Genomic DNA, 27,115 nt, shown 5'->3' with positions numbered 1-27,115 from the left:
AGCATAGAATAGCTCACAGACTTTACTCCTCTGGCATTTGCAAGTGGAATCACAACAAATCCTTAGTGATTCTAGAACTTCCTAATCAACTGAACGTAAAGGGATTCGAAGTTTCCCCAAACTAGTTTTAGAAGTACTCCTTGTCATTTCCTAGTACATCCAAAATGTGAACGTTCTGCGCCAAGTCGTTATTTTTGTCACCCAGTTAGGAAGGTCTTTGTCCGATACACCATTATCGTTTCTGGTCAAATTCATCACTTCCAATAGTTACATAGTAAAATTGTATGGCACCTTGTCTAATGCCTTTGTCGGTTGGCAGTAAACGTCGCAGTGTGTGCATTCAGCTTTGTTAGAATACAACCATTTCATTTTGAGAACATCTCTCTGTTCGTCACCACAGTCGTATTGTGTATTATCCTTTCAAAAGCTGAAACTAATGCATTTCTACATAGCAATAGCGTCTCGCGTTTGTTTTTTTCTTGCCGTGCTCCCGTTTCGCATCTCGGTACCGATCAATGTCTAGCGGACGGCTGATAGCAATTGTTCGTAGCTGCCTGCAGTAAAAAATAAAATAAAAAAAAAACAATGTTGGAATTTCACGCTGGTTTGCGGCTCAGATGAAAAGCAGTTGGAACTTCACTAATAGTGCAATGTCCTCGACGGCCCAAAGAAGGCACTTCAATCCGATGTGTCTTTCTTTTTTTCCCTGCTGCTTTCATCAGCATTGCAAGAAATGCTGCTTCTATTACACGCTGGCCGGCTGTTACATCTGAGATAAAGCGCTTTTGTAATTGCATTCACTGCTTCAGATGGTATTATTGGTGTTATTTAATTTCACTATGTCGTTCCTTGAACTGCATATCATCGGGTAAGCTCATAAAGGAATTCTGTCCACAGGCATGGCAGACAAGGGCTTTCTTTGCTGGGTGCAAGTATTAGCAGAGAATGCCATGCTGTGTCCCAGCTTGCTATCTCCAATCACGGTTCCCTAAAATGGACAAACACGAACACGTTCTAGGTAAAATACAACTCTTAAATATGCCCAAGCATTCTAGCAATGATTTTCCATTGATTAAAAGATACTATTTTGCTTCGAGGTTGACCAAATAACGCGTTCAGAGTCCTAGTTTGAACAAAGAGATGTGAACACCCACATGTTCCTGATGTAGGAAGAAGGATCTTTTACACCCATGAATTCCCAGGACTTTATGAAAGATTTTAATAGGTCAGTGGGCACTCGTTTCTTTCACATCCCTTTAGCAAAACCCTAAAATCAACTGACAATTGATTTTTGAAAATATATTTGATAAACTGTGAAGGCGGCCATTTTAAAATAATATGTTCACCTTATTGGGTTACTTGTTTACTCATTGTTTTCTGCAGTATCTCATTGCTTATTATTATTCCCCTATTATTATTATATACTAATTATTAATATTATTATTATGTAAATAATGCTGGTGTATGCTGGACAGCTAGATACCACACTTTCTCTTTTCTTGACATTCCAGGTGCCAGAAAATCGAACTCCATTAGCATTTAGGATGGAGTGGCATTCCCTCACTCTATACAATGGGACAAGGTGATGGAGACAAAACTTTGTATTTGGATACAATCTAAAAATGTGTATATTCTTTGTAAATGCTAATTCTGCACCTCAGTTGTACGTGGCTTTTATTTTAACACAGTCAGCTTGAAAACTTGTAGCAAAATCGTACTGTTTATTGTTGGTGATCAGGCATCTTTTGGACATTTTTATGTCTCCCTACAGAATTGATTGCAAACTGGGTCAATTTAAATACATGTTCTGAAAAATATGTTGTAACATGCACCATTAACCCATTATTCGATACAAATTCTCTGGTGAGCGCCCTACTGAACATCCATCAATAGTTTAGAAGTGCTTATCTGCTTGCCCACTCCGGCAAACTCACCAATCTACATGAAAAATACACCATCCACCTCTGTCATCAGTAAGGAAAAGTAACTGATTATATGGTGCTACCAGCAGGGGTGGGCTGTCCTATCAGGAACTCTGGAGATTTCCCAGTAGGCCTCTGCACCGTGGGCCTCTTTTGTGTAATATTTCCACATTTTCTCATAGGAAACGGGTTGGGCTTAAGGAAAATATGTAATTTGGCACCACTTTGAAAATTATTTCAGGGCCTCTTTTGGTTCCCAGTACAGACTCCAAGCAACCGGATAGCTGTTTCTTATTATTAACTACACCTTTCAGAGGTATAGCAATATAGACTTTGGAAACAACTTCAAATGATTTAAATAGTACCAAAGAGTCCAACGTGGAGGGAGGTGATACATTATATATGCATCAATGGCACTCATGGAGTTTGAAATATTTATTTATGCACAAATAGAACTGAAAAATAATGTCTATTTGATGAACAGGTACTATGGCAAAAACACACAATCTGTGAGAACAGCAGCACTCATCATGACATCCTGTGACGTATAAAGTAATGTATGTGAGTGGGTGACATAAGACAATTTGATTGATAGAATGGGCCTCATTACGACCCTGGCGGAAAGGGGTTTACGCCGGCGTAACCCATGGCGTACCTCTCCGCCCGACTACGAGATCCCGTAGCGCCATGGTGATTTTTACGCCTGCTTTTTGCAGGCGGAAAAATCCATGGCGCTACGGGACTTGTCGTTAATTACGCCACCGTAAATTACAGTGGCGTAATTAACGCCTTCCCCACTCCCATTATACCCTATGGGGCAAAAATGGGAATGGGGAAGGGTAAATGGGGATTGGGGACTTACCGCCCCGCCAAGGTCGGAATGGGGCGGTAAGTCCGCCAACCCCCATGGCGGAGTTGGCAGCTCTGCGCCATGGACCATGGTGCAAATTGCACCATGGTTCTCCGCCAGGGTCGTAATGAGGCCCAATGAGTGGAGGCAGTCAGTTGCGAGCTTTCTGGGTAGGCTTGCCTTATAAAAATCCTAATGCGAGGAAATGGCAACTGCTCTACATGGGTACAAGTGTGAGTAATGGCTAAATTGCCTACAACAAACCAACAGTAATCCCAATCATAAAGGTGAAAAAGGCACAATCCAGAGATGTACCTTCTTTGGCTTTAGTGGTAAAAATAGCCACGCAGTGTGTGAATATGGTAACAGTGCGACCCAAATAGCAATAATACAACCTTCCAAAATGAATGTTTAACTCATGGTACTATACAAATCTATATACTTGAATTAAACACACCAATATTCAATAAAAGTGTGCTAAAATACAAGAACAAGAACCCATGCCTGTGGAACAAACACATGTAATGCAGATTGGCGGTCTGGTAGGCACTCTGGGAAATGTAGCAGACTTGAAAGGTAAGACATTATAACATTACTTAATACATGATATGTCTTAGTAGAAAAAAATGTAAACTGATGGTTTATCGGTCTCTAAACATCCAAAAGTCCAACATTGGAGTTGGACAACACAAAAGTACCTTAATGTGTTCCTAGGTAGTTCAACGGCATCGAAAGAGGATTCTCATTGGGGTGCATGTGGGCTAAAATGTGCTTGGATGTGGCCAATCACAGTGATCCAGGTGGAGAGATGGCAGCGAGTCAGGTTTGGGACGAAGTCCAGTGCGGTTTGATACAATGTTCAAGCAGAGAAGTTTAGCAAGAACAAGACGCTGGTTTGGTGTAAAAGCTTGGGTCGATGGCAAAGATGCTGATGACTTCATGCATTGTTCGAAATATGGTGGTTTAAAAACCTCCACAACAGTGAGCTTCTTGTTCAAACCAGAGCAGGTGATGTGCTCAGCAGGTGCGATGCAGCAGCAAACCAGTTCTAACAGGTACATAGCGATTTGAGGTTTGAAGAAATTGCCAAATGTAGCACCACAGGTTCTGATGGATCAGCATTGTTCCAATGTGGAAAACAAGGAAGGGATTACATTGGTTGGATTGAGAACACTAAATAAACCAAGAGGAGGAGACAAACAGAAAGAGATTTGAAATTTGAGGCTAAGATGATTTGCAAACATAGAACATTGTCTAGTGGTTTGAACTCGGATCACGCAATGCAGGTATTTCTATAATATTGATTCTTTGCTATGAAGTGTGTGTGTTGCTGATGTGATTAATACAACCTGATGTGGCTAACCAATATGCATTATAGTTATTAATACTTGGAAGAAGATTGGTTACTGTGCAGATATTTGCACATGTAATGTATTATGTTTATTTACCCAAGACTACTGCCATGAGACTGATCTTCATTGTGGTGTTGGTGAATGTACAGACAGTTGTCCATCAGCGTTTTCACCACTTTTGAAAAACTGATCACTAATTGGTTTCTGGTGTCTTGCACATTAGAAATATTTAGGATATTTAGTATAATGTGGATGAAGACCCATACCATAGAGGATATACAATTTGGTCTTTATTCTTACACAGAAAACACTGCCTGGGTATCTGGGATAGTTTGCTTGTCAGGAATGTGTGATACATTAAGGAATCAGTGATTAGATACTCACCCGTAAATTATATAAGATGTATGAGTTGGTCATGAGAATTCAGTTTTCAAAATCCCGACACAGCATATTGCATTGGTCATGAATGGAACATAAAAAGCCTGTTTAAGGTAGATGGGCAAGACTAATGCAGTGCTCTTGCCAATTAGCACTGTGCTTCAACCCATTAACTGCCAGGGTATTATGCAAGCCTATGCAAAAAGGACAAGCATACTCGTCCTTGGCACTTAGGGAAAAAACTTGGGAACTAATGACGTTGGACGTAATCCGTCCAGTGCCATGGTAACACTATAAACATTGGGACAAGTACTGGCGCGATTGCGCACAGCGTATCACTGCGGATGTGGATTATAGGGTCGACGAGGTCCTAACAGGAGCATGATATAGGTAAGGAGAACTACCTAATTTTAGTGGATGAAAATTAAATGGACCAGTGTGCTTTGCTTGTTCATAATTTTAGAGAGTGATTAGATTGATCAAGTGGGGTTCCCCAATTACAAACACATACAGGTAGAATATCCGATAGAATGATGGATACAATTACTGTGCTTCCTTTATGATTCAGTAGGGGGGTTGACTTAGAATTTACTATTGTGACACACACAAGGAAAGGACAGTGTGTGATTCTACGTGAATTGGTTACAGGTTAACCGGAAGCAGCAATGTTCAGTGGAAATTATAAAAGATCTAGAATAATCTAATTTCAAAAAAGGTAAGGACAAATTACTTACTTGATAATAGTAAACATTAGATGGTTGAGGGAACTGAACCAAACGGTCAAGAGGTGGCTTATATGATGTGAGGGTGCCTTCAAACACAGTTTGTAGTTTTGCCTTTATTTGATTCTTTTTTATTTATTATAGGCTCTGTAATCAGCATTTATTTGTGAAGAAAGAGATTAATTTAAATCAAAGAAGAGCAAACATGGCAAAGGATTTGGTGTATTGTTAGCTAATAATCTAGGTAAGATGAGTAGATCTGATTTGATTTCTACATGGTTTGGAATTTTACGATAAATAAGGGTCATTTGATGAATTAGGTAAGGTGATGGGAGCGTTTGGTCGCTAGTATAATACTTTCAAGGGGTGGTGGACATATAGATGCACAGCTGGTGAGCTTTGTTGGCTTACATATAAGACATTTTGAGCACTTTAAAAGTTTTTGATTCTCAATGCAGGATGATATGTTTGTATCAGTATGACAACATGCTTATACATTGTATATTTATTTTATTTTCACTTTCTTCCCAGGCTGTGTAACAAATCACTTATACTTGACCGGGTCGGTATTTAACACTTTATTTTTGCTACTTATAGTATACATTGGTTGATATAATTTCTCGTATGATGGTACATGCAATGTGATCAATTTATACATATTAATGTGATGAAATGATAACGATGTATTAATTGGCATGTATGAAGGTGATTTACCAGCCCTGATAGGACCTATGTACGTTGATGTTGAAACACGTGTTGGCAGGATCATGAAAATCACCACATTGGATTAAATACTTTTTGAAAGAAAACATGAACAATGTATAATTGATACCGGACAGTGGTTAGATAATAACTTCCAGAAAAACAACAGTTGTAATAAAATAATTTATAAATAGAAGTTTTGAGGGATATGTGCAGTGGACAGACCAAACATTTTTCTCTTTTTTGTCTTGCGTCAGGCTCAGGTATGTCAATTAAAGAACCATGTGTAATGGGGCCTACCCCTCATCATATATGGACAAACAGCAAATGTAAATTCACCCAAGAAGAAGAAATCAAAGAATCCTGTGACCCGCAAGACAGGATGTTAAACATTAAAAGCAAAAATGACTTGCACATGTGTGAAAAGAAAAACGGCTTTAAAAATGTACAGTGGAAACAAATATCACTGCTCACACAGAAAATGTCAGGGAAATATGATGTGGCGGGTGACCAAAGCAAATGTATATTATGTTTCAAAATACAAAACTCCAGTCACCTTTGAAGAGACACTTACCACAGGAAAAAACAGTTTGGGCTGAGTCAGTAACTTCGTAATTACAAAGCCCCACTTCCCGCTGGATATCACACATATCCTATAACAATCCTGCAATAAAATGGAATGCTGCTGAGGGTGTCATAATTCCCTGCCCTGCAGGCATGAAGGCAGGAACCCAGAGATTTCAAAGAAGGAAAAGTGTGGCTGACGCATGACCAGGAAGTTTGAGCCCTTCCTGAACCCACTTCAAAGAGCTAACTGCCAATTTCAAAGGGACTCATACAAATCTATGGTCACAGGCTGAGTCCAGAGGAAGACCGATCGATGGCTTTGGGGATGAAGCGGCCCTTCCACAGGTGTAACAAGACACTTCCAATTGACATTAAAAGATTGATTACATTTTTAGGCATTTTTACGCAGCAATCAGAATGAGGATTCATTTCCAGGCGGTTTTAAGGATATACATTGCATTTACCTGGGACTTTGGGGACTGTAATGGCCAGTTAGATTAGGTTTCTGGCTGATCTGAACATGTGACGATTATGAGATTTGATGAAAAGGTGGACATTGAAATTAGGAACATGCTTGATCATTTGCAAATTCATAACTGTTGTACATTTTATGAAAAAGATGAAAATGTGCCACAGGGCCATGCTATATCGTACGGAGTTGGCGATCATCTTACCTAATTCCCTACGACCAGCTAAAACCAAATATCTATTTCATATGGCAGTTGCTATTATAATTTTAAAGTTATGATACATAACTAGTTTTTGCCAAAAGGTTGAGCTGAGACGAAAGCAGAGTAATAAAGGGGAAAGACAGACGGTGCTCGCAAGTCCCTGATTCAATCCTAAATGGGGGAGGAGAGACGGCGAGAAACTGTGCAAACCTGGCGAAGGGGATAATTACAGGATACTCCCCCTCGATTGTAAAATTAGTGATGCCATTTCTGCTATATTATGGGGACTGTATTAGGACATAGACACATCCAAAAACTGGGAAGACAGGAGAAGGTGGACAGAGTCAAGTATGCTAAACCTCGCCATCTTTGAGATTGCAGTTACCAGACCCCTTGCCCTATATGTCCAGAGTCTCCTGAGATCCAGCTGGCTTTCCCTAATCCTAATCCAAGGCTTGCTTTGTAAGTAGCATATAACGCCAGATCTAAATGCCATAAACCCTTCATTTTGGTAGTAGTACATTTAATCTAATACCCGATTGAAAACTCCAAATTGCCAGCATAATCCAGCCATCTCCCCATAGAAGAATATCTTGTTTGCTAGTGTAAGTTAGCATATCTCCTTTTAAAAACCTCTCAGTTGTCCGTGTGAATCCTTAGTATGTTTTTAAGTAAATCAATTAATTCCCCATTGAAATTCACAGTTCAAGATTGTTGCAATTCAAAATCAACCATCTTGTTCATGGTGTTTTTTCATTTAATTGTCATAGTCAGTAAAGTGCTGCCTCAAAAGGATTATTCTCCTGGTTACTAAAAACCAAATTTGTCTGTGTATTGTGTGCATTACCAAACAAATTCCTATTTTGCCAAGAAGTCTACTGTTATGAGCCTCAACATTGGTGGCTGCTGTATTTTGATTAATTTCCTTTTTCATTAAATAATAAATGAATGAATATTTTATTGATACACACTGGCCTGGTTCCTAGTCCATTGTGACACAGGGTGTTTGTGGAGGTTGGGTGTGTGCCGGGTGGAGGCCTACTCAAAAGAAGCCATAGTTTCTTAAAAATAAAAAGCGCTTTATTGTGCGCTTTATTGTGTGCCACATCCATTGTAGGGAAGGAGTTTCCTAGTTGGTGTGTGCCGTGTAATAAAGTGTGACAGGCTTCTGAAAAGAGCTTTGTCTTCATCCCCAAAGAATATTGGCAACTGGTTATTGTAAGGAAAGATTTCCCTTAGGTGCAATGTTCCCTCGATTTTTGAACCCTCCCAAATGTGTGCTTTTGTTTGGCTTACCTAACCTGACTTTATCCAGTTGAACACAGCCTTCAGCTGCACTACTCTGGGTTTTCGCTCATTTGTTATGTGGAAACTGACACGTCCTTCAGTCTGTCAGTACTGGGAAACTATGTTTCCTTTGGTCTTTGACTATGTTACCATTTCTTGGTAACTTTTTATCTATGTGGCAAAGAACTTTACAGTACCGTGCATAGGGGTCCTTTTGATTTATGGGCCTAGCCACCCTCTAAGGATTTTTTGGTGTTTGTACAAGTGTGCATAGGATGAACTGGTAGAAGCAATTTACTTTTAAAGTATTTTTACTTTGTTTTTATGGACCATACCGTGTTTACTGTGTTTGGCCCAACACTGTGGCCAGTGCCGAAAATGGCGGTGCCACAAAGTCTTTTGTTCTGTCCTTTGGACATGTTGTTCCTTTGCCTTCCAACAGGTCGATAGACCCGGTATTCCTTATTTCGGCATGCAACTTTGGCGGGATCCTGCATGTCACATGTGCTAGTGCCCAGGAAGAGGTTTGGGACTGTCTGCTCCCAATCCACACTACTGGTGCCAGTATGTCTGGTAGTCTTGAATGACTGGAACCAGATTGTGCCAGGATTCACCCACGTCTGGCGTGCATGCAAAAAAGCAGATCTTCCATTAGATATCTGAGATGTGAGTGTGAAACGAATCTTGGATAAGAGAAGAGGCTCTGCATCCCGTCCAGATCGATTAACTGAAGTTCATACTGAACTACAGAAGGAGCCAAGTATTCTTAATGAAAGAGCAGACTCGAGGAACCGTCAGTGACATGTACAAAAGGTTTGGCACCCTGACCTCACTGTAGTCCCGTCGTACCCCTGCTTTTGCATCATACCAAGAAGGCCTGCAAGGGCACTTTGCCCCTTTGGAGTAGTGGGAACAACTAATCTCAGCACATCCTACTTACCCTTGCAAAGAGCCGCTTACGAAGTGTCATTAGGGCCATCCTGTTAACTGTCCAGCTCAAACCCAGTATATCACACAGGAATGCTACTGTCCCAAGTTGAGACTCAAGACTTTGGGAAGCACTTACTTGTCATCCTGAGCCATCTCCCAACACAACCCGTTATCCTGGCTCCACTGGGTCATGATTTATGAGAATGCATCATGCTGCAAGCATTTGCAGTCCCTTTGTCACTGTAAGTGCCTGCAGACATGCCCCCACAGTGTCCTGAGACGTGCTGCACCAGAACTATCCTCCTTTCTTCGAGAGCTGAGAAAAGTATACTGTTCCACCGTGGACAATCGTCTTGTCCCGCAGTCGCTGAGAGCCAGAGCGCCCTGAAACTGTAGGATTGAAACCTACGAGCGAAGTGGACTACACTGTCAAAATGTGTCCAGCTTGTGTCAAGGGACGGTGAGTATTTTCATCACTTACCGGTGGCCCCCCGGCACGACCATCTGTTTTTACGCACGAAAATCCCTTAAAAGATTCTAACGTTGTCTGGGCTATTCTGTGCTCCCCAGCTATTCTCCATGTCAGAAAGTCGCTCTATCTGTAAGGGTAGACCCTCCTCTAGGAATAGGACTTTATTCTTCATTGCCTCAAGCCCCTTCCTGAGCAGCTACAGCTCCCCAAAGAAAACCTGCTTTACGCTTTACGCATGACCCTGTGTTGTTAACGCACTACTGTAATTTGAGCTCAAGGCTCCTCACTTTAGGGCTGGACTGCATAAGTTAGGGATTGACTATGAAGAACTGCCTAATTTTATAGGCCTACAATAAATGTATTTTTGATATACATCTGTCTAAGAATATTCTGTGGAGTTTTACTGTGTGTGCTCATTGTGGGCTTCCGATCACTCTCACCCCTCCTGAGACTTACTCTTGACTGACTGCCAAGCTGTGGTAGATTGGTCTGGTTTGTCCAGAAGGTTCCCCTGGTCTTCCAAAACTAGGGTGGCCTCCTAACTTCTGCCCACCAGGTCAGAGTTTAGAAATCCATCTTAACAGTTACTGGTATCCTAATCAATGTGTAAATTGATTACGGTAACACTATATATGCTGGTCTTCCGATCTATCAAGTATCAAAGCATCAAAAGATTCATAATGCAGCAGTGTGCCTCATTTTTTCAGGGTCCTAATATTAGGCCCATCACATATTTTCAGAGAGAACTTCATTGGCTTCTCGTCCAGCAGGGTATACAGTTTGGCAGCCTCTGCTGGGTCCTGAAGTGCAAGCTCGGCCAGGCTCCGCCTTCCCTGATAGCGATGCTGAAGTGGCATCAGCCAGTCATATCTTAATGGTCAATGCACAGCAACCTCCTGGCAATTCACTGCACTGGCTGTTGTTCCTGGGAAGATAGACACTTTGCAGCAATTAGTTCCACATTGTGGAATAAGCTCCCTGTGCTACTCAGGAAAAAGTACAAACTGAGCCCGCCTGCACTGGAGGGCTTTGAATCACGTTTCAAATCCATGGTGGGACCCAATGTCTGCATGACTAAAAATAGAAACATACCAACAAACATATCAACAATATTTGGACATCGGACCATATGCAATTCGAAGATGCACCTTTAAGGGCAGTCCATGACCATGCGCCCAACTGACACTTATTCTGCCCACATGGATCCATAAAACACGCAAATGATAATTGACCCACAGTGAAACACCATTGCCAATAACCAGTCCAACATATGTACTTTTTATGTCAGCAAGTCATCTTCCAATGAGGGCCTGCATGCATAGCAGCCCAAGTCCCCATGTCTCCTTGCCCTCGTCCAACCTTGAGAGTACTGTGTTTGGAACCTGACAAAATATGCTCTCTTTATCGTATCCAATTGTGACTATTCCGGAGTAACCCAAAATGTGCACATCACACCAAACACTGTGTCAAAAGAAAGTCCTTAAATACTGCAAGGTGTGTACACCTCCAAGGCCATTTGCGCCGATGGTTGGGTAGAAATCCTCCTGCACTTACATCCAACCTAGCCACATTAGACTTGGCCAGCATCCTCCAAAATCCATGAAGGTCTTGTTATGCTATGTACCTGTCTGCATGATGAGTTGCTGCATATCATGCATCAGCCAACATGTACACAGCTCACACAGGGAGATAAAGTCAGGCTTAGTGCATCAGGGCCAGATGGACATCATGCCCCTGTGAGCACTATGGGCCCAACAACAAAGCCAGGTACCTCTGTCTCCACACCTGCACCCCACACCCCTAATAAGACCCTTGCATAAAAATCAACCTGCACCAGCACCATTATGCTAGCTGCACACATCAAACACATTAGCTCCACCCCAGCAGTTATGGACACTGACCCCACAATCACTGAAACTGCTGCCAATGCTGCCCAGCACTAGCCAGCACCACATTTGACACTGCTGATGCAGCAGTCCTACCTGCTGCCAACACTACCAGCCAGGCCCCATGTGGAAACTGGTCACAACTCTCATTTCAACACAGCCACCCAAGGGGTGGCACCGTCAACCACTCTAAATTTATTGTGTAGTCTGTACACATTTGTCATTTCTCAATTTGCATTTCAAAGTGGAAAAACAGGTGGCAGTTACACACATGCTCCCTTCTTCCTTGAGAAGGTCACAACCATTTACAGGACTCTATACAGTGATATAATCAGGGAATAACTCCAATTACATTATGTTCCTAGGCATGTACAACGTTGAGGTGTACCAAATAGCAGATTTAAGTATTCGGACGAATACCGAATAGTTGGACAAGTATTTGACCAGAGCTGAATACAGAGTCGAAAAGTTGCCTTTTTAATAAATACATTTATGAAGACAAGAAATACACTCTGTGAATTAAAAGAAACTTTAAGATATGTATATCCCGTTTTATATTGCATTTCTTTCTTTTGTTGTCTAAGGAAGATGTTTGTATAAACCATGAAAGGAATACATTACCATTAAAACATCTCTTCAATAACAACATAGTTTGTATTTTTGTGCATTCCTAGGTGCCGCTTGTTCGCCAGAGCCCAAGTAACTAAGACTAGTCCAAAAGTATCGTATGCACGTATGCAATCACTGTGAGGGGAGACTGGGTTGTGTCTACGTGTATGATGGTTCCCCTTGTCTCCCGTTGTTCTCTCTGGCACAGATGGAAACTTCCTAAGTGCATAGCGCATGCACCCTGTTCTTCCTCACATCTTGCCACCTTCAAGATGGTGACCGCAATGAGGCAGACGTTTGTTTACGTGTCCCATCCATCATGGTGAGACACCTGGCTCGGTGCAGTGGTCACAGGACTGTTTCCCAAACAACAGACTTCTTCAGTCACTGATGCGTGATGGCTCGTGGGTCTCAACGCTAAGGTGAGATTATCCTTAGCTCAGTGCTTTCCCCCCTTGCTGCCTTGTATGTTTTACAGCATTGCTCCTTTTTGTTCCATTCTTCATTCCTTTTCCCTTTCCACCTGTGTACCACTGCTCCTGCTGACCCTCCTCTCTGCCTGCTCATTTTTGATCCTGCAATACTGCCTTGCTCCACTGGTTCTTTCTTTTGCCTTCTCTGCTCTACAATCGATCTGGATTTCTCCTTGAAGTATCTGCTAGAGATGCATCTAGGGGACCTCTGAATACTTGGCAGATATTTATTTTCCTTGGATTCATCAAAGGGTTTTTACTCCAAATAACCACAGACATCCAGGCTCTTAAAGCCAAAAATGCTGCCTTGTTCTTTCACTTGGAAAGCCATTGAATGCTGCTAGAAAAGTGGATCCTCAAAGCAACTTAACCAGTTTTTGTATTCATGTACTATTCATTTCACCTTCAAAACCCTGTTTGATGCTCCAGACAGGGCTAAAGTGGAATTTCTGATAACCCATCTATCAGGTAATCCACTCTCTTGGGCAACTCCTCTGGTAACTGTAAGCAATCCTTTGAACAATTATGCTACCTTTCTTGATGCAGTCTATGCAAAGTTTGATCGACTGGACATGGTCTTTACCAGGGAAGAATTTCTTCTAGACTTTCTTCAAGGTTCTCAAGACCTTATTACCTATACCACCAAATTCAAACAATTGGCTAAAGAAACAGGCTGGGCCGTTTATGCCTGTTTTACAATATATCAGCAGGGTCTGACGGAAGACTTGGAGGAACAATACCCTTAATCCATTGATTCTCTTTGACCTGCAAGACAGGTCAATTTGGTTTACACTTACAAGAAAGACTTACTAGAAGGCTCAAGACCCACATACTCCACGAATGGCTTCCTTACCTTCCAGCTCCTCAACTGCTTGCTCTTCAGAACCAGAACCTATGCAGTTGGGAACCACTCGAGGTACTCTGACACCAAATAAAGGAGCTGCCTTGGCATTTGGGAAACACAGCCTCCCCTTCCTAAATGGAGTAAGAAATTGGGAGAGCAAGCAAAGCTCCAGAAATCCAGAACCCTTGGCTACTGTGATATGAACCCCCTTGGTAGTTTTAAAAGGTAACCATCATTCCAAAGTCTCTACAACCAGTAACCACCCTGGCTCAAGTGTATTATGGACTTGCAGGTTTGTTTATGGATGAGTCTTGGGCTCAGCATCCTCTTATTCCGAAGCAATCTAAGGATTATGCCCAACCGGCGAAGGCATTTATGGTAAACTTCTATCCTATGATCCTATAGTGGGATAAACCAAAAACCTAAGAATGGATGTAACCCAAAACACTGAACTCCTGTTATTTGATCTGATTAGGGCTGCTCATGTTCTTGTACTTCTGGGTACATCTTAGCTTCAGAGACAAAATCCCTATATAAACTGTACCGCTGCAGCTTTATTTTTAGGATCAGAATTTTGTGTTCAAAACTGCTCAAAGGGAGAAGCGAGCATTGACATTCAACACTCCAATGACCATCCAGAGCATAACCACCTAACAGTTTGCCATCTTCAGCAAGTACCTCCAAAATTTCAAGATGTTTTTTCTGAGAGTTTGAAAAACATTTTACCTCCACAAAGGCCGGAAGACTGTGCCATTGACACTCTTGCTAACACTATCATTCACTTCGGTAGAATGTTCATTCTATATGAACCCAATAAATTGGCACTAAAACAGTATTTAGAGGTAAACCTCCCCAATGGGCTTATCAGGAGTTCTGAGTCACTCGCCAGAATATCCTTATTATGCTGCCAAAAAAGGAAACAATAGAACTCCCTGGAGTATCGGAGATTGAACCAAGTCACCCTAAAAGACAAATATCATTTGCCCCTGATTGCAGACATCTGAGAGGCCATAAAAGGTGCAGTTATTTTTTCTAAACTTGGTCTTAGAGGGGCCTACCATTTAGTCCATATTCATCAAGGCGAGAAGTGGAAAACAACCTTCAGGACACCATTTGGGCATAATGAATATCTTGTGATGCCCTTTGGTTTGATGAATGCTCCTGCCATTTCTCAACGGTTAATGGACCATATTTTCTCTGACATGCTTTTCCATTTTGTCATTATTTACCTGGATGATATTTGGATTTATTCTTCAAGTCTTTATGACCATTGGGACCATGTTTGTCAAGTTCTTGCAGATTTACACAACAATCCTCTCCTTGCCAAACTCGTAAAATGTCAGTTTCACCAGTTTTTCATTCATTATTTTGGGTATGTGATTTCCCAAGCCAGAATTTGAGTGGACCCCAAAAAGGTTTTTGGCATTCTGGATCAGCCAACCCTTACCTGTGTCAAAGATATTCAATGTTTTCTCGGTTTGGCAAGTTTTTTCTAAAAATTAATCCTGGATTTCTTCAATATTGTTCTACCCATCGCCAACCTTCAGAAAAAAGGAGTTTCCTTTCAATGGTCTACGGATGTTAACAACACATTTATTTTCTTTTGTTCATGTGAGCACCCATCCTATGTCAACACGACATCTCCAAGCCTTTTATCGTTGAGACAGACACATCTGAATCGGCTTTGGGAGCAGTGCTTAAACAACATCAAACCGACGGAGAAGAAAAACCTATCGCATATGTATTCCGACTTTGAATAAAACCAAAGATATCACACTGTCTTGGAAAAGGAACTCCTGGCAATTTGTCAAACTTGTGTGGAGTGGTGAGATCTTCTTAAGGGATCCTCCCACGGATGTCATTTGAGGGCTGCCACGGGTTGCAATTGTGACCCCTGGCAACTCTGATATGACCCCTGGCACTGCCTCTGTCACCCATGGTAATGGCAGATGGATGGGGGACTCAAATTTCAAAAATAAATAATGTCTTTATGAAATCACTATGACTTCAGAAATACATTATTTACATAATGGTTTTCATAAATGTATGTTTTAGGTCCAACAGAGCGACTTCAAAAATAAATGATTTCCTTTTAAAATCCGAGCCTCCCCATCAGGATATGTAGGACTCAGGCCCGTCTGCTCCGCTGCACATGATAAGAACTAGAGCTGGTTCCTTGCATGTGTCCTGGAGCATTGGAGCCAAAGACGTGCTTGCAGAGTAGGAAGAGTAGAGGAGGTCCCAAATAAAGCCCGCACTCCCATCGCCCATTTGGAAGTTCTAGGAACGTTCACACCAAAATATGTGACATATAATGAGCAAATAAACCAGCAGAGAGCCGCAGTAGGTACCTAGAAAACCATGGACAGCAAGGTATCCATTGAGAAAACCCTACCAACAAATAAGACTAAATGAAGATAGCCTAAACACTGTCCCAGAAGAAACCTAAAATGCCTTAATGGAAGACGAATGGTGATGTCACGAAGGCCTGAACGGACTCGCAAGTAGAAGATATAACGAGCCAAGAATGACACGCAGAGACGAAGCGACCAGGAAAAAGGATATTGTGAACCTAGAAGGAGACAATGTTGAAATATAAAGAGGTTTAAGTTTACACTTGTACATTTGCTTGAAACTGCAAGAAAGCTAGCTTGCTATGCTTAGTAGAAGATAGACCGCGGCAAGCACCACCTATACATATCTACCTACAACGAAGCACAGTATATAAGTGTGAGTCCACTTTACACACAATCAGAATCAACTCATGTTACTAGAGGCCAAACAGGACAGGATTCATATTCCAGAAGAGATGGCTGAATCTAAACTCAGCAGAGGTAATGTGAACCAGGAAGAGCCAAGGTTAGACCAATAGAAGGACCAAACAGTAGCTTCGGGGAATCAAAACTTAAGAACAGAAAAGCCTATCTCAGGAAGGTCGAGATAAGGAGGCGCAGGCAGGTGACAAGCCGAATAAGAACTTAATGCACAGATTCACGGTGTGAGTAGCATGTGACCATCCGAGCGAGAAGAAGCACAGATTCATACCTACGCTTGGCAGCCGCTTAGACAGAGATATCATATCATAACTCCTGCAAGTAGCTCCCAAGTAGCGACTGTTTGCTGTTCGCTGCTCGGGGTGAGGCGGGGTGGCGGACACTCTCTTCATACTGCCTATTCGGTCCTCAGACTCCGGACAGTTAGTGAATGTAATTGGTCCATTTTCTGCCTGTTCAAGTGAGTAATGAAATCTATCACATAGAACTGCTGATAAGAGTTGTCTAGACTGGGGATTGTTTTGTTGACCGAGTACTGCAGTTTTCCCGATGAAGCATATGCTGCAATCAAAGGTCCTGAGTTTTGTATGTTATCTTATCTATCACGCCATGCCTTGAGGTTTTACCTTCTTTTTTGATAACATATTGTAGCTCTATCTCACGCATTTGCGTGTACGTAACCATTTTGTGATGAATGGCAATTAGGCTGTCAAGCTCTGAGGACCGGGGGTCCTGACTTCCTAGTTATCGACAGAGGATCTTGACGTATGTTATTTATGCAACTGCAACTAGGATTTTATTCTGGCTTACAATATAGATATGATCAAACACCCAGGTAGCTACTCTTTTCCTGGTACTGCTTTGTATTGAGCCTTAAAGTAGTAAAGGTCCCAATTGGTTTTGTCGATATAACACGACAACTCAGGAACAAAATGGTTAACGGACCTAGAAGTGGTAGAAAGATCACGGGTACTCCACAATATGAGAACATGGATGAACACGATATAGTTGAATTAGAAATCTCATGGGTTCAAGAAAAAGCTGCAGAAGGCACTGAATGCATGGGGACTGATTTAGTTGCGCAACCTCAAGGAAGTCCGAAAATAGATGCTGGAAAAGTCGAAAAAAAGAAAATGGGCTGCATGGTGGACGAATGAATACAACTAGTGAAAGTACTCTTAAGACATATTCACTAAAGGAAATTAATGATAGGCATCTGTGAGCAGCCCAGCAGAGTGACATCGGGGGTGGGACAAGGTGAGCTTGGTATTCTTACTTGGATGGAGCTCTGCACGACCAATTTGGAAATAAAATCTCTGACTGTTCTTTAATTGCCCCTGTCATAGAGGAGGAACTGGGTAGACATATTTGCCTTTCCTTGGGCCCGTCTACACCCGTTCAAGTTCGCCCAATAGGAGTTGAAAATGTTTTTATGCTTAAGAGCTCTCGGCCGATTAATAATGAGGCAAATGTAGCAACAATTCCTTCAGGAATTACAAGTTCAGTTCCTGGTCATCACCACCTTACAGTACCAACTAAAGTTAACTCTAGCTCCCCTGTTCATGAACAAAACATAAAACTGGAGGCTATAGACATTGACCTGGAAACAAACTCCCATTATGGCAATGAAAGTAAGCATAATGAGCTCCCCATTGATAATTCCAACCTTGTTGGTGCAAGAAGTTAATTTATTGAAGCAGAAACACTTCTGGATGGAGAGCGTACTTTCCCAGTAATGTCCCGTATTTTGAATTTATTAGATAAGGGCCACAAGCAAACACACTGGGAAATAAGGTCAATGAATAACACACTGGTGGAAATTATGGCTAAATTAAACAGAATGGATGGAGCAATGTTCACATGTGATGTAATTGATTCACTATTAATGGAACAAAAAAAACGAGTTTCACTCAATGTAAGATCTTACCCCTTAGGCCTCTTTTGCATATTCCAACTGTAGGCACACATGGTGATAAAGAGGTGGGGGGAATTACAAATCTGTCAAACTCCCCAGGCCTGGTACATGAATTAAATAGTGGTACAGCGGGTGAAAGGGAAGACCAAAAGTATGGGTGTTTAACTAAAGAAGTAGCATCAAGCACTGAGAAAATCACTGAGTTGATATCTCTGGTAACCAACTTGACAGATGCAATAAAATCGCTGCATTTTATGCAATGTATGGAAGCCACATTTACTTCCTCTTCCCAGGAGGACATCGTCATACATGATAGCCCCTCGGTCTTGACAGATTTGATAGATCTTGAAACGAAGTTGGCAAGTTTGGATCCCAGAGTAATCACAAAGAAAGGGAGGGGGAGACATATCCTGACAGAACTCCAATTTTGGTACTCACACGTAAAGAAAGACGCTCTATTATGCACCTCGAAAAACGGAAGGCAAAACAAAATAAAAATGCTAAAAAAGAATGTAATAAACAGGAAAGGAAACAGGAAAATCTGTCATGTGATGTCATGTGATGATACCCTTAAGGACCTCCACTAGTTGGACAAGGAATCTAAACCCTTACTGGGCATAATGCAAACAACAAAGACAAAGAGGTCAAAAAAGTATAGTAATAAATCTGATCCACTTGGGCATAACGGCCAGAATGAGAATAAGGGAAATATGAGTCCGGTTCGGGATACGCTGTCCCCAACTAGTACTAAGGAAGTGGATGTGCGTATAGCCTTGAATACCTTAACAGAGGAAATGAGGCATGAGGGTACTAAAGGATTGAAATATACCAAAAGTAAAGAAGTATATCAGTTGTTTTCCAAAAATGTACGAGGGCCTGATCCTCCACCAAAAATTTCAAACAGATATGGTCTAAAGTCTCAGAATTCAGGGCTTCCTTGCAACTGCCAGAAAGGAGGAGTTGTCCAAATCGAGGGCAAGAAGATACTTAATGACCCAAACATTCCTCCAAATGTGATTAAGGATCAGTTTGTGGGACCAAACACATGTTTGGTGGTATTTAACGAGCAATTTAAAGCTGTTAAACCAGTCATACTAAGTGAGGATATGGATAATAACTTGGACCCCAGGGTGGGTGCGATGGACAAGGATCCGATTGATATTGTTAAGATTGAAGTGCATAAAGTTTTGGATCACTCTTCCCTGGTCTCTTTGATCAAAAGTAGGATCGAACAAACCTTATTAGTCCATCCAAATCAAACTCAAGCAAAAAATGAAACTTTAGTTACCAATCAAGTATTACTCATGAGGAAGGCACTAGTGACCTTGCAATAAAGGAGCCTCGAGTACAAGAAATCCGTCAGGAGGATGAAAGAAATAGTGGGAACCATTTTAATGAAGATTCAACTCAATATAAGGCTGACTTGGAGGGCAAAGTAATGAATCTTCCCCAGAAAGAGGATTTTGGAGAAATATGTTGGCATAGACTAATAATGACTGACCATCCGAGCCTATTTCTATTATTTTTATTTTTATTTGATTATGGAACTAAATAGATAGAAATATGATTTGAAAGACTTTAACCTGACGTTAAGCACCCAAACCCAGATAATGATCTTAGAGAAAGACTAGAGGGGTACAATCGAAATTTCGGGGTTCGGCCCTATGTCCAGGTGGATGAAGTCAGAGAGGTTAGGAAAGAGAGAAATGTCTATGAAAGTAACTGGCTACCTCCTAAAAGTGATGATGTCAATTCATGGATGTAGCTGGCACAAACTCTGAAGGATTCAGTAGCTGAACTTAAAATTCTAAAAGCTGGACTTTGGAATAAGATCCTTATATTATCTTGGCACTCAAGGGGTTATTCCCATCTAACCTCCTCCAAGGGGTTGTGCGCTGAAATTGGAACCAATAGTATTATCTGTATCCAGGAATCATGGTTGACATCCAAATTTAATATAGACGGTTTCGACTCAAGGTTTCAATTGGCGACCAAATCAAGCAGGGGTCGCCCTTCAGGGGGGTTAATCATTGCTGTTAAGATAGATGTAAGCTTACAAATCCTAGAAACTATCTCCTCAGCACTTGCAGTCCTGGTGGTAGTTTTAGAAATGTCTCAATGCAGAGAGGCAATGTATGTCTTGGTGGTAAACATATACTTCAATCCCCTTCATAACCTAGGAAATTAAATTAAGGAGATTAATATAATCTTGGTTGATTTGAATACTAAATATAAAGGCCTACATGTAATAATCACAGGTGATCTGAACTCTGAAATCCCAATTATGGACAACAAGAGTTTGAAACTAGAACCAAATAAAGGTATTCTGTTGTTCGGAACCGGCAAGGAAGGCCAAACAATTGTGGGAGGCTGATTGGGTTGCCCTCGGAAAAAACTTCAAGGTTATATATGGCTTTCTTTTTTTTCTAATTGGGGTCTTTATCATGCAAATCGATTGAATGAAAGCTCGGATGCCACCTACACCTGGTCGAATGGTTTATACAATTCAACTATTGACTATATATTCATGTCAGGATTCGATTTGATTAACAATGATTTCAGTGATCATAGATTTCTACAAATCCAATTGCATATTCAACTTCAACAACACATAAGGACCCAGCTTAAGAGTAATCTAGAAGTGAACACAGCAAAACAGAGAATAACTTGCCACCTTGGAAATGTGCTAAAAATAAACACGGCTCTCAATTTAGATAGCCACAGGTTACAACTAGACAAAGCTGGAAGTTATTTTCCTGTGAGGAATTCAGTAACTATACTGGAAAAATAATGTCCAGTTCCATTAGTCCAAAGAGGAGTAGAACCATTCCTAATCATCCACATGTTTTTGACCATCTAGTTAGTTACCATAAAAAAAGTGTAATAAAAATATTCAGAAAATTAAAACTCTCCCAATCACTTGGGAAGGGAAGAATGTATTAATCCATAAAGAAAAACAAAAGTTAAAAAAACTGGTTGAAATTGCATAAGGCTCAGATGTTACAGCACTTGATGATGGCTCCTCAAGAAACTTTTGGAAGCTTATACACGCAATGGAATCCCCTCTCCTAACTTCTCAGGTGAATAGTGTTTCGGAAGAGGCTTGGGTGGGACACTTTGGGGAACTTTATGCCGCCAACAAAATACCACCCTTACCTATTCTTGGTATATATGACCTTGATTGGGAATGTTATTTTAGAGAAGCCGAGATATCGACCCAAATAATAAAATCGAACTCCTCGAGAGCGGCTGGTCCCAATGGCTTAGCAAACATCATATTCAAGGCGGACCTATTTTTATGGTCAAATGACCTCTTTATGTTATTTGGAGATATTATAGTCTCTAAGCACATTGTTCCTCCTGGAGAATTTCCTATGTTATTCCCATGCATAAAAGGGGGGATAGAGCAGCCCCACAAAACTATAGGATCATTTCAGTTCTGGATGCCGACTCTAAGATATTTGCTGGATTGGTACTGAGTCTGATTGAAGAATGGATAAAAACAGAGGCAATATTCCAATACAAGCAATTTGGCTTCAGAAAGCGTATGGGCACAGAACTGGGTGGCCTAATGTTCTCACTCTTACAGGACAATCAAAGTAGGAAAGAGGCATTTGCGATTTATGTGCCTAGTATAGACTTCTCTCAAGAGTTTGATAGAGTGAATAGGTCTCTGCTATGGTCAAAAATGTTATCTCTTGGAATGCCTAAGATTAAACTATCTCTTCTAATTGATCTGCATGAGGGATCTATGATTAAAGTAAGATTGAACCAGGAAGGCAAACTTTCAATTCCTATATACACATGGAATGGCCTGAGGCAAGGCTGCATATTCGGCCACACTCTGTTTAATATTTTTGTTTCCGATGTGGGGACTCCATTGGACGAGGCTTCATTTATATCCCCACAAATTGAAAGGATAAAACTAAATTGGTGTTCTTATCCCGACGATTTTTTACTGATAGATCAAACTCAGATAGGATTACAAAGAATGATAAATAAATTCAAGGAATATATAGATGTTAATGGCTTAAGAATAAATGAAAAGAAATCGGTGGTCTTAATCTTGGGTTCAAGTAATAAAACTAGAAGTTTCAGCTGATGCCTAACAAATGATAAGCTTGAAATGAGAAGATCATTTGTGTACCTAGGGCATCCTGTGTTTACAAAAATAGCTAAATGCGCATATTACAATGTGCTGGAAGAACACTTGTCTACCTTAATCGCCCAGACAAAGAGAACTGACAGGATGTACTGTACATTTTCTTTTCTACATCTGTTACATTTCTATTCCTTGAAAGTTGTGCCCAAACTCAGTTACGGCCTAGAATTCTTCCCGCAATGTGCAGAACTAATTATTGCAAAGATCAAGGCTAAGTACTAGTGAAGTATTTTACATTATCTCCCAAAATGTATTCCTATATCTGCCATTAGGTACGAACTGGGCCTTCAATCACTTAAAAATCAAATTGAATGGAAAAAAATGGCATTGTTAAGAAAACTTTTACTGGGATCAGGGAACAACTAATACTCAATTCTTGGCGTTCAACTGAAACTGGGTAAAACTAAATCAATTTTTTTACTATCCCTGTATAAATCGACTAGACATTTGTTAGATAAAATCCGTATAGATCTGGAACTCCTAATTAGGAAGCCGATGCAAGTAAAAAGCCAAATCAGATGGTGCGATTGGGCCGAAACCAATGAAAAAGTAAAGAGTTCAGCTTTGTATTGTCATTTCGTATCCGAATGGAAGTTGGTTGGTACGTTGGAACCATACTTAAATACATTTTCAGATAGAAATTGGAGGTGTAACTTTATGCGATTTCATTTTAATGTCTTGCCTACAGGCCAAATTCTAGAAATAAGAGATACATTGGGACAAGGACATATACACTGTCTCTTTTGTAAAAGTGTAATTATTAAGGAAACATTTATCGTTAGAATGCTCACTCATCAGCGAGGACCGTGAAACCTATTTCGGTAAATTTGCATCTCAGACAGAAAGATATTTTCCTGATGTAATTTGGTGGAACATGTTGCATGTCAATTCTATCTCTCTAAAAATGTCAATTGTACGCTTTTCATCGAATGTCTGTGGATTTATAACTTAAGTCATACGATTTTATACAATTTTAAGATGAAAATTATGATGTAAGATTAGTGTGAATCTCTAGAAATATGTTATGAAATATGTCTTTTTTTTCTTTTTCATCATGTCATATTGAATGTTATTGTTGCATATTGCACTTTGTTATGCATTAGAATATCTGTTTTTTTTTGTAAAGGTTTATCTCTGAAACCAGATACAAATAAAGAATTGAAATATAATGAAATATAACTTTTCCTGACAAGAAGACACAGTTTCGAGGCTGACCACAGCCAACTAATTGACACATAGACACTAAAGTAATGATGGATTGAAGGAAGGTCGGGTGAATCTTGGGGCACCCTGCACCTGGCTGACCATTCTGCGTGCTGTTAAGTAAAGTGGAAATGTATGCATAGGGTTGAAGCCAGGCCAATCACAATGGACCAAATAATTTAGGGTCCTATAGATAGCAGAACCAATGGGACGACGTACTCTTAATGACGTCTACAATAGTAATGTTAGAAGGAAGGGCTTAGACGCCCACCTGATAGTGTTTATCCAATCATCTCACTCTGTTACCATATACAGATATAGTACATATATTAAAGTTACCTTTTCCTAACTAATAGAATTGCAAGTTAACTTTTAAGTGTTACACATCAATTATGACAAGTTTTGAGTATAAATGTTATTGTTTTGGTTAGTTAGTTGGAGTTGAAGCGAGACGGACTATCGCATCACTGTGATTGCCATGACTCCCCGTTTTTTGTACTTGTCATTAAACAGACTCCCTTTGCCAAACCATTGAGTTGTCCTTATTGATTGGTGTTGGAGTAATAAATCTGCACCCTCATCCGTCCCAAGGTGCAGCTATCTCGTCTTAAAATATTTCGGAGCAAACCCTAACTCTAAGGGCCTGCCAGGGGTCTCCCCAGTACAGGAACAATGGGTTTGGGAAGGTAAGGACATTTATTTTTTTGTTGTGAGAGTGTTTGTGTGTATTTAATGTGTGTATATTATGTAATGTACTTGTGTGAATATATTATGTAATGTGCGGGAATGTGTGAGTGTATGATGTATGGGTGGGTGGATGTGCATGTGTGAGTTAATGATGAATGGGTGCAGTTATAAAGTAGAAAGTGTATGGTGTTTGAATGTTTGGGCTTTTGTTTAATGCCTGAATTAGTTATTGGCAATCTTCATTACTCCTAGTCCTACTCTTCCTCATTCTAGTACTTGCCTATGAAGCACCGTGCTTCATGCATAAGTACTGGGATGATGAAGAGGAATGTGGAGGTAATGCTGGGCCAAATAGCTGATTAGGGGTGTTGGAGAAGTAGTGTGGGAAAGAGAAGGGATGTGTGGGAATGGAGGGGTGTTCTAATACATAATAGTCCTCAATGATAAATCCGGCATGATATGTGTTATTAGTGGATATACTAGCATTGGAGTGCTGCCAGTCTAGTCATTTCTTACTGTGTAATGGTATATTTTTCTGGGCATATATAATGAAGAAACATTAATACGTGTTACTACATTGCTAGACTAGCATTTCGTTGCAGCTAGTCTAGCCATTTCCTATTGTGACTTGACATTGTGTACTGGACATTTCTGAGAAAGCAATCATGATAAGTGTAATTACCTGGCTAGAATGGTATTTGGGTGTAGCCAGTCTAGCCTTTCCTTACTGTGGCATTGTATATTTTTCTGGGCATCTATGATAAAGTAATCATGTTGCGTGATATTACAGGGTTAGACTGGCATTTTAGTGCAGTCAGTCTAAGTATATCTTACTGTGGCATGGCATTTTTTACACTGAATCATCAAGGCTACATCAAACATGATATGTGTTATACGTGTCTGTCCTACATTCATTGTGCAGGCAGTTTTCATATGTTTTCCTACTGTGGCATGGCATTACATTTTTAATAGCAATGGTAAGATAGTTCAGCGGTTTAAGTGCTTGCTGTTGCAATCTTTATGTGATCTGCAGGTCGCAGGTACGAAATCTGGAAATCCCAACTCAACCTTTAATTCTTCCAAGGTTGCTAAATAAGTAGAAACTCCGCTTGGGATGAAAATTGTATGTGAATATGTGCATTTTGGTGAATGCTGGATCCTCCACACCAATTCAGATAAACTGCAACCTTCAGGCTTTACAAGCCTTGAAGTGTAGGAGCAGTCAACAAGCCTGTTGAACATTCGTTTTTGCTCAGTACCATTTTACCCTTACTCATATTCTGGGAAGTCAGATCCTAATTGCTGATCCATTACCTTGCATGCACATGAGTATTGAAAACCTAATCATGCCTTGCAACACCATTCTTTCAGACAAAACCTTCATCTATCATGTCGGCACATGTGTGTCTCTGGTGTTACCCGAGAGAAGTACTTCTGCTTTTTACAACCTGCATAAGTCTAATCCCGGAGACTTTAACCAATTCAAGCACTTCTTTTAAAAAAGTCTTGTCTATTATTACCAACTAAAGTCTCAAGATTTAGCTCTTCTTCTCTGCATGACTCTCTGCCAGTAGGTCACATGAGTGTTGCAGCCACTCTTAACAATCTCCAACAACTCTTCCGGTGGCCTAATATAAAACCAGCTGTCAAACAACACATCAAATCTTCTCTTGTTTGTGCTCAGACCAAAATACCTAAAGCCAAGCAAGCTGGATTACTTCATCAGCCCACAGCACCTTCACAACCTTGGGAAAACATAACTACAGATTGGGGTTGTACCACCATAATGGTCACAATTTATCTGTTCACTAGAATGTGTCATTTTCTCTAGTGACAATTTTACCCTCTGCCGTGAAATAGCTCAAGTATTTACTGACATATTCAGACCATATGGTCTCATAAGTACCATAATTTCAGATCAAGGAAGTCAATGCATTTTGAAATTCTGGGTCAACTCCTGGTGACATATCGTAATCAAAAGGGCCTTTTCTTCAGTCTATCACCATGAAACTACTGGGATTACAGAAAGGTTAACCAAACCTTAGAACATGTTCTGTGCTTTTTTCTCCACAAGGTCATGGTGATTGGGTGCCCTTACTTCCAGTGGCAGAATTCTCTTATAACAATACCATTCATGCATCCTTGAAACAGATTTCTTTTGCACGTATGGTTTCCGCCCCAATGTGTTTCCCAAAGTTTCTTCAGGAACTAGACCAATTTTATTGGTGGATCAATGGGTTGCAGACATTCAAAATAAAGTGGCACATGTGACTTTGTAAGCGAATCAGGAATCAACTAAGAAATGTGCTAATCGCAAAAATACAACTTTACCCCTTTATGCCGTCAATGACTAGGTTTGGCTTTACCTAAGCACTTGTGTCCTTCAAAGATATTCCCTCACCCTTTTGGTCCATTCAAAATCATTAAAAATAAATCAATCCAGTGACCTTTCGACTTCTTCAACCACCATCATAGAAGAAAATACACCTAATGTTTCATGTGTCCTTATTTTTCATATTGTCCTTCCTTCATCAACAAGAAGAAGCCACCTGCAAACATGAAATAAGCAGGGTTGCATAGCCATTTGCTATGCAAATCTGTAGGTTTGCTAATTAAATTGTGTAGCAAAGATGGTTTATTTAAGTTACCTCTTTAATGAAAGCATAGCTCACGCTGTGTTCTTTTGTTGCTTTTGTAACTCTTTCCACC

Source organism: Ambystoma mexicanum, chromosome 5p (genome assembly GCF_040938575.1).
Source record: "Ambystoma mexicanum isolate Mex_15411 chromosome 5p, UKY_AmexF1_1, whole genome shotgun sequence".
NCBI lineage: Eukaryota > Metazoa > Chordata > Amphibia > Caudata > Ambystomatidae > Ambystoma > Ambystoma mexicanum.
Note: the sequence above shows the minus strand (reverse complement) of the source record.